Source organism: Phascolarctos cinereus, unplaced genomic scaffold, assembly GCF_003287225.1.
Source record: "Phascolarctos cinereus isolate Bilbo 61053 unplaced genomic scaffold, phaCin_HiC Scaffold_5;HRSCAF=322, whole genome shotgun sequence".
NCBI lineage: Eukaryota > Metazoa > Chordata > Mammalia > Diprotodontia > Phascolarctidae > Phascolarctos > Phascolarctos cinereus.
Genome location: NW_027555958.1, coordinates 98,870,867 through 98,880,882, shown reverse-complemented (window position 1 = coordinate 98,880,882; position 10,016 = coordinate 98,870,867). Strand labels below are relative to the sequence as shown.

The 10,016-nt window shown below is 36.2% G+C and overlaps 1 pseudogene; it reads right to left on the bottom strand.

Moving 5' to 3' along the window:
• Window positions 1-6,707: 6,707 nt before the first annotated feature.
• LOC110208643 (growth factor receptor-bound protein 10-like) lies at window positions 6,708-7,999 on the bottom strand (annotated as a pseudogene).
• Between the last annotated feature and the right edge of the window lie 2,017 nt (window positions 8,000-10,016).

Here is a 10,016-nt window from a genome sequence, read left to right as displayed (position 1 = left end):
TGACATGAAATCTTTTAACTTTAATAGAAATTTGGTACTGGGCATGAACATCCTGTGTATAAAACTTGATGATACATAGGAGGCTTACTAGAGGAAGGTAGGCATAGAGACAGATTAGCAGATTTGTGTCCAATCTACTAAATCAAACCAACAGCCAGTATTAGGTAAAAACAACAAAGTTAAAGCCAAGAGAAAAAAAGCTGGTTAGATGAAACATAAATAAATAAATAAATAAATAAATAAACAAACAAACAAACAAACAAATAAATAAATAGATAGATAGCAGGGGGGGAAAGAGTTTAGGGGAAATGGAATGACTAATTTAATATGAGATGCTTATGATTTTATTTTCAGAAATAAAGTCAGAAAAGCCAGAAACACAAAATTTCAGTTGTTTCAGTCATGTCTGACTCTTCATGACCCCATTTGGGGTTTTCTTGGCAAAGATACTGGATTAATTTGCCATCTCCTTCTCCAGCATCTTTTACAGGTGAGGAACTGAGACAAACAGGGTTAAGGACCCTGTTAAGGGTCACACAGCTAGTAAATGGGTGAGATCAGATTTGCATTGCTGATTCCAAGCCCAGTGCCCTATTCATTATGTCACCTAGCTACTCAGGTTTATGCTATTTCTCTAATCACAACTGATTCCTGTGGTGCAGCAACCATCCCCTTATGTTGTTCCAAACTCTCTCTAACTCATTTTCTACTTAAGATCTTGCAGTAAACTAGACTTAATTCTTATAATGTTCCTCTCTCAAAAAAGCAAGGCTAAATATTATGTGTTTACCTCCTGCTCATTGTGGGTGTTCTTATGACACATTCATTCACTTATCAGACATTAGAAAGAAATTTATATCTCAATTTTTGCCAAGCATCTTTTTTTCCTCTGTTTTCACTACAAATCTTCTAGGTTCTACCTTGTAAAATTCCACTGCTACCATAGCTAATCTTTACTTTGCATAGCTAGCCATCATTTTATATTTTGGTTCTTTTCTTTCTTTCTTTTTTTCTCTTTCTTTTCCTTTCTTTTTTTTCTTTTTAAAGACTGAATCTCCCCATCTAGAAGTACAGGAATTACTCATGAGATAATCCCAGTACTGATTGACATAGGGGTTTTGATTCACCCCATTTCTAAATTGGGCCAGTTCGACCCTCTTTAGGCAGCCTGGTGGCTCCCTGCACCCAGGAGATAATCATATTAATGCTGAATTTGGTGTGAACACCCAACTGGCCTGACCCATTTTAGCCACCATGCTGCCTAAGAATGGTAAACTGGCCAGTGTTGGAAATGGAGCAGGCCCAAATTCCGACACCAATCAATAGTAAAATTACATCAACCTTTCATCGGAAATGGGCAGTGCAAAAGTTGGTCATCCAACTGCTACTCCAGGAACAAAATAAGCACCATAAAGCACTGATGAGGAAAACAAAAGAAGCTGTAGGCATGTGCAGCTGGGATGAATGGTTTCCCAACTATATTTTCCCTTCCTCAGGATGACAGAAAACCAAAAAATCCCATTAGCAGGCAATTCTTCACATGGGTGATCTGGTTGGGTTTCTCATCTCTACTTTGGAAGGAAAGATGTGATGTTTTCCTCTATAGAGATATTTGGAGGATTTAGAGAAATGGAAAACTCTTCACTCAAAGGATTGAAATTCTGCCCCCTGACACCTATTTGTGTGAGTTAATGGGCCTTCCCTGGAGTTTTACCATATGGATTTTGTTCCAGTACATTTTCACATCTGTGTGGTCCTGTTTAAGAACACCTTAAAAGAAGATTCAGTATTTCTTTGTGGGAAGGAGGAAAGACACAAGGAGTTAGCACAAGCTGCTAATGTTACTAGAACTGAATAATGAAGAGACCTCTAATAAATTTCATCTTAATATATTCAGTCCATCATTGTAGCCTGTTGAAATCATGCTACCTCCTATCAGCTAACAAGTTATCTTGCACAATTTCATATAATCTTTGAATCTGACAAATATGCCAAATGTCACACACAGAGCACCAAGAATAAACACCTGAAGCATTCCGCTAGAGACATTCCCCCAAAATGATATTGATCCACTAAAGATTAATCTTTGGCTCCAGTAATTCATCCTGTTCTGAATTCATCAAACTATTCTATCATTTTCCTCACTTATAGCTATATCATCCAGAAGAATAGTTAGCATGAAAGTTTTTTTTTTATGAAATCCTTTAATGAAACCCAAGCATATTATATCTGTGGCATTACCTTGATCTATTACTTTAATTATTCTATTTTAAAAAGAAATGGGATTCACCTAGTAAAATCTCTTCTTGATGAAGCCACACTTGTTCCCACTGGATAGAATACTTGACCTAGAATCAAGAAGGTCTGGGTTCAAATCCTTCTTTTAACTCTGACAACGAGTATGACCATGGAGAAGTCATAATCTGAGCTTGAGTTTCAGTATTTGCATAATGGAAATAATAATATCTATAGTCTCTATCTCATGGGGTTGTTGTGAGGCTTAGATAAATTTTAAATTGCTAGTGATCAGTTATTGTCACTTGTATTGGTATTTTACTAAATGTTTACAAACTATATCTTTTAAAAAAAGAATTGTAGAATGTAAACAATGGAAAGTGATAGGGTGATAATGAAAAAATGCCTCACATATCTACGTAGAATTATATTATATTGTATTATATTATATTATATCATATTACCTGTATTAATATGGTAAACTGCATAGTGATGGTTATGTGTGAGGGCTGAATAGGAAGTGGGGCACAAGGGAGGTAGGGAAAGAAGGAAATAAAATAGGTTTCCAAACCAACATTCCCATTGAATAATTTCAGAAAATCTTCTTAGGATTAAAAGAAGTCTTAGATATTGTTTATTGTACAATGAGATGATTTTTGGTGGAAGTCTATAGTTATACAAAGAACACTGGTTTTGAAGTCCAAAGATTGAAACACGTGATTTAATTTTTCTCTCTGTGACATTGGAGAAAGATACATAACCAACTTGGGCCTCTGTTTAATTATAAAATGAAGGAATTCAAAAAGGTGATCTCTGGGTCTCTTCTGGCTCTACCTCACACAATCCTATTCACTATGGTAAAAAGAAACTGTTCAAAGTAATAGAATGAGTGAGAGGCAAAATCAGAACTAAAATTTCCTAATTCCCAGTCCTAGGCTATGTTTTTCTATGACAACATGGTGCAATCTCCCTGAAATGAAAACTAAGACAGATACCAGAGACCAGGCATCCATGTTACATTTTTTATATATTTAATTTGCTGATGCATTTATAGCCTTGATATGTTTTATTACATATTCACATTTCAAAATTATAAAAGTTCTATGATTCCTCAGTATGGGGAGATCCTCCACCAAAGTAAATCTCAACTTTGATTTTTTTCCCTGATTTTCCATGCTCCACCTCCATCCAAAATTATCAACTCAAGGCCAGACTTCCAGTGATGAGCCCGTAGGAATTGAATTCAGCTGGTCCTTGCAGAGATAGATTCATTCCTAGGCCAGTCATTTACTGTTACAGATTATGAAAGAAATCCTCAGTGTGATGGATGAACTTTTTAAGAGGATATGTTGTTGTTGTTGTTGTTGTTGTTGTTGCTGTTTGTCCTGTGTTCTCAAAGGGGGTCAATGACACTGTCTTGACCTGCAAGTGGATTGGATTTAAGTGAAGCAGAACCGTGTGCAGTCAGCAGCCTCATTCTCTCCTCCAAAGTCATCAGAGTCCAGTGGCAAGACAGGTCAAGACGACTGGCAATGGCCCCAGATGAAGTGGGAGACCTTGGCCTTTTTAATCTAAGGTCTTTCCCAGGTCTCAGTTTATCTGAAGCATTGCCTGTTCATTAGTTAAAGGTTAGAGCATATACAGCATAGCTAAATGTCACACAGAAGGAGAGGAGGTGGATGGAATATGGTCTGTATTATTGCAAGCTAATACTGCAATCATTGAGATGAGAGACCCATTGATGCATTCCACTGAGGTGAGTCTCCCTTTAGAAATATTTTGCCTCCACCACTTTAATCACAATGCAATTTTCTTGTTGATTTAGTAGTCATAGTAAACAAATGGTAATTATCAATGACTCTAAGCTGAAAAGCAAGTTCCAATCTGCATTGGTGAGGGGGGATTTTCTTCATAGGATTGTCCCTACAACCATGTAAATACAATTCTCTGTTAGCTCTGAAAAATAACAGAGAACTTATTATATAATATCGAAAAGAAATGCAAGTTGAATGTAATGGACATATAAGATTTCATATGTAATTTTCTTTTTGCTTTGTATTTGGAAATGCCCATGTTTTTCAATACTTCCCAAGTTAACAATGACAAAAAAAAACTTTAATTTTTTTAAACTATTTATCTGGATTTTAAGAAATAAATTATTAATAGCTTGATACAATGAATAGGGAACCAATCTTTGAGTTCAGAATCAAGTCCTGCCACTGACGCATACTATTTGTGTAGAAACAGGAGAGCCACTTTACTTATGTCCCCAAACAACTCTCAGTCAATCAGCATACGTTTACTATGTACCTACTATGTACAAGACAGTACACTAATCACTAAGAAGACAAAGAAAAAACAGTCTTTCACATCAAGAAGATGACAAACTAGCCAGGGGAGACAATATGTATGTGTGTATAGCATATGCATGTGTTTATGTGTATTTATGCAAATATACACATGCACTATATAGACATTTGCATATACATACATATAAGCAAATTTAAAATAAATGTAATATAGTTTTCGAGGTAAGACACAGGCATTTGGGTACAACAAAAATGTTTCATGTAGAAGGTGTATATATATGCATATGTGTATACATGTATGCGTGTATATAATACATTACACACACATGCACACAAGACAGAGAGAGAAAAGGGGAGGGGGGGTATGTATAAAGTGGCATCTCAACTGAACCTTAAAGGAAACTACAGATTCTATGAGTGAAGGTGACAAGGCAAAGCATGGGGATATGCAATGCAAGCCAGGAAGACAGGAAATGTAGCAACATGCATACAGAAAAATAAGCAGATCAATTTGACTAAAGAGCCAATTGTGCATGTCAATTTTGCATAAAGAGAGGAAATATGTAATAAGACTGGAAATATGTTGAGGTCATGAACAACTTTAAATATGGTTCTATTGGTAATTGAAATTCACCAGAATTTATTGAGTAGTAGTAGTAATAGTAGTTAATAAAAATAGTAAATATATTAATAGTAGTTAATAATAGCTAGCATTTATATATCACTTGCACAAGACTATAAATATACATGAATTCATACATACATTCATACATTTGTATGTGTATATAATACATGTGTGTGCCATAAATCTATTTAATCCTCAAAAAACCCTTGAGAGGTAGGGGCTATTATTGTCCCCATTTAACAGAACAGGTAACTAAGTTAGACAGAAATTAAATAGCTTACCCAAGGTCACACATCTAGTAACTGCCTGAGGCCACATTTGAACTCAGGTGTTGATGCAAGATCCAGTTCTCTATCACATTTCTAGCTACCTGACAAAGTTAGTAGTGACATACTCAGAGTCATGCTTTAAGAAAACTGCTTTCGTAGCTGTGTGGAGGATGGATAGAGCAGGGAAAGATATTAATGGGGAGACCAATTAGAAGACAGAGCAAAAGTTTGTTAGAGAGGTGTTGACACAAGTATTGTGGTGTTGGCTTTGTAAATAGAGAGAGGAGGGCAGATACAAGTGATGCTATGAGGCAGAAATGGCACCATTTGGCAATTGATCGGATATGTAGGCTAAGGAAGAATGAGGAGTCAAGGGTGACACCAAGGTTGTCAACCTATATTACTGCATGCATGATAGTATTCTTTTTTTTCATCAAAAAGAGTTTATTTTAATCCACCAAATTAAAAAAAATTATAATAGCTGTGTTTTCCTCCAAAGTAAGGCTGAATCAGGCATGCAAAGTGAAGTTGGAAATTTGAACAGTGATTGGCCAAATTTTTGATCATTTGAAAAGAGTGGCTAAAAAAGAAAAAAAAAGCAAGAAAATTCATTTCCATATTGCAGTTGAAAAAATACATTTTGCTAAAAAAAAATCTCCATCTTCAAAGTAAACATTTCATGCAAAATACTAGAATGTCATCTGTAAACTAAAATACAGTGTTTCTATACCATCAACATAGTTATAGCTGAAATGTATTACTTAACAAGCTTGTTAAATTTTTGTCTTAAATTACTGGCAAAGCTATATATGATGACCAAAGAACAGTATGAAATGTATTTTTTTTCCTTCAGCAGAGAGGATTTTTAAAGCAACCCAATGGCTAACATCAATCAGGGAGCCAGTTTGTATTCTCACTACTACTTAAAAGAAAACTATCTTGTTCACCCCAGTAGTCTGAAGACCTTTTCAAGCCAGCACTTTCCCATCTGCAGAAAAAAGGGGGAGATGGCTATTTTCATGCCTGGTTTCAATGTCTAGGGTCAGAGGCAAGGACTGGGAGGAATGGGATGGAAGATCATGGGAAAGACCATAGCCACTATCTTTCCAGCTCATCAGAAAAAAGGAAAACCAAATTGTGTTATGACTACATATTCAATTTCAACATTTACAATGAAGCAATTTTTATCTGCTCATTCATTCCAGCATTAACTGTCTCTTAGTTATTCTTCTAGCAAATCCTGTCTTCAACCAAGAGCCAAACTTGAAGTCATAAGGCCACTGTGATACAGTGATGTTTGAGTTTGAAAGGCAAAACTCCTTTGTTTGGCTGGTAGAACTCAACAAGTTGGATCAGATTTGATGAATTTATTATTTCTGTCATCAAGGCTAAAGAACATCTGTCCCTCATCTTAAAAAGTTAACATCTGGAAATTCTTTGATTTTCTGGTGATGGCACAGTGTGAGTGCAAATACGTTTGGATTACTCTGTCTGTCACGAAGGAGAAAGAGCCCATCCACAAGCCCCTACTGTTTAATAATCCTATGGGATTCCTCCTGAGAGATGCTTCCATGAAACCAGTTTTGTGTCCTATAGATCACTGTGCTTAGTGTAGAAGGGTGGAGGGGGCTTTGGCTACCTAACATGTTCAACCTTGTGCTTTGTTTCCTCCAAGCACGGCCCTCTTCCAAGGCTGCCCTCTGAGTTTCAGCAGGGTTATCATTCATTCTTCCTGTTTGGCTGGAAAAGTCCATTACCACAAGGGAGTTCTCGGACACTGTGTACTGGAGTTGACTGTGCACTGGAATTGAGAAGTGAGAAAGCCAGGCTTTGCTCTACTGTGGAATTCTGTAATTCTTATAAAGGAGCATGCCATACTCAAGGAGCCTAAATGCCATCATCCAGCACATTCTATTCTATTCATCTTCGGCATGCAGTAACCTCAGGACTTTTGTCTCATTGCTTATTTTGTTTGACTTGTTTAAAAAAAGCTGCAGGGGCATTATGCTGCTTCTTTCCTGCTGTCAGAGAAAAGGTATTGCTGTCTTCCAGGTGAGTCAATAATTATAAATGCATTGGCCCCTTGAAGTTCCTTTTGTGGAGCAATAAAGTCTTGGACTTTGCTAATACACATATAATTTTTTCTAGGCCTTCCTTCCTAGCTTTTTCACATGCAAAAAAGTTTGAATTTCAGGACAACTGCTGGAGTTTAAAAATACTGCAAAAGCTGAGTTTGGGAAATACTGTTATTTGATTGCTGATACCAAGCCACCATCTGTTCTGGGAGGAAACTCATGGGATTTTTGAAAAACTCCTATTTTGCATAATTCTTTCTGAATAATAATTTACTTTCATCTCCCATCATGTTTTCTCTTGGGACTACCAGGTCAAGGTCTTCTAAGCAACTTTCCCATCCTAGATGAAGGGTGATTCTCTCCTAGGGTCCACACACAATGACTTTTGTAAACAAGCAGCAGCCAGAGGTCCCTGGCTGTCATGTCTGCTAGAATTTCCACCAATTTGCTTGTCCCATCTTTGCTAATGGTCTGTATTTCCAGTTGTCAGTCCATTGCATTTCTCCTGATTTCTCACATTCTATAAGTTTTGGGCATTTTTATCATAAGTCCTTTGGAATTGCCTTGGATCACTGTATTACTGAGAATAGCTAAGTCATTCACAGTTGACCATCATACAGTATCATTGTTACTGTGTACAATGTTCTCCTGTTCTGCTCACTTCATTTTGCATCAGTTCATATAAGTCTGTATTGTGAAGCAGCCTTATTTACTGCAGCTTAATTTAGTTTCAGCTTGGATTGGTTTAGAAATTACAATCTCAGGTTTGATTAATACATACACACACACACACACACACATACGTGTGTGTGTGTCTGTACACATACATGCATGCATATGTGCATGCATGTATGTATGTACAAAGTCAAAATATTTATTATTGAAATAGTAAAATAGGATTAAGGTTAGTAAGTAGAATAGAGTTAGGGTTAGTAAGTCTCAATAGTTAACATAGGTCTCAATAAGTAAGTCTCAAAAGTTACAATGTAAGTCTCTATCAATAACAATTTAAGTCCCAAGAGGTAAAAAATTTTACCACAATTGATCATTACTATCAGGGGAATCATCTACATCTAGATCAGGCTGCTGGGGAGTCCCAGAATCAGCCTCCAGAATCCCAATGGGAAAGTCCTGGGCTACACATCTATATGGAGTTGGGTGGAGGGGAGACTCCAAAGAAGGCTCAAGACTCTCTGCCTTTTTAGTAATTCCTTCTAACAAAGAAGGCAGTTTGCCAAATAAGTGTGTGATTGGTAGGAAAGGAGCTGTTCTCAAAACATCCTTGAAAGCATTCTTCTTTATGAATCTCTGGTTGCTGGAGGAGTGGCCAGCCCTTCCTGGGCACAAATACCATAAACAGTCTTTCAGTGTCTAGCTAGAAGTAAGATTAACATAAAAAAAGAGTCAGGATCAAATTGCAGGCATACTGAGTGAGGTAAGAATGTCTTTTTTAATTCATTCATCACAAAGCCTTTGCAAGTTATTCTGAAAGCATCCTGCTTGTCATTTCCTAGAGAACAATAGAATTCCATCACAACTGTGTATCACAACTTGTTCAGCCATTCCCCAATTGATGGGCATTCCCTCAATTCCAATTCTTTGCCTCCACAAAAACAGCTACTATAAACACTTTTGTACATATAAGTCCTTTTCATTTTTATTTGATATCTTTGGGACGCAGACCTAATAGTATATTTCTGGTTCAAAGGAATGCACAGTTTTATTGTCCTATGAGTATAGTATCAAATTTTTCTCCAGAATTGTTGGCTCAGTTAACAACTCCACCAACAGTGTATTAGTGTCCCAATTTTCCCATGTCCTCTCCAACATTTGTCATTGTCTTTTCCTGTCATATTAGCTAATCTGATAGGTGTGAGGTAGTACCTGAAGATTGCTTTAATTTGCATTTCTTTAACCAATAGTGATTTAGAACATTTTTTCATATGACAATAGATGGCTTTGATTTCTTCATTTGACAACTACCTGATCATATCACTTAAAAATTATCAGTTGGAAAACGACTCATGTTCTTATAAAATTAACTCAGTTCTCTGTGTATGTGATAAAAGAGACCTTTAACAAAAAAACTTGCTATAATTTTCCCTGCTTTCCTTCTAATCTTGGCCACATTTGTTTGTGAAATTTTTAAAAATTTAATGCAATCAAAATTATGTATTTTACAACTTGTAATGCTCTCTGTCTCTTGTTTGGTCATAAATTCTTTCATTCTCCATAGATCTGACAGGTAAACTATTCTATGCTACCCTAATTTGCTTATGATATCACTGTTTATATCTAAATCATGTGTGCATTTTGACCTTATCTTGATATATAATGTGAGGTCTATACTTAGTTTCTGCAAAATTGCTTTCCAGTTTTTCCATCATTTTTTGTCAAAAAGTGATTTCTTATCCCAAAAGTTTGGAACTTTGCATTTATCAAACATTAGATTACTGTGGTCATTTACTACTATGTATTGTGTACCTAATCTAATCCACTGCTC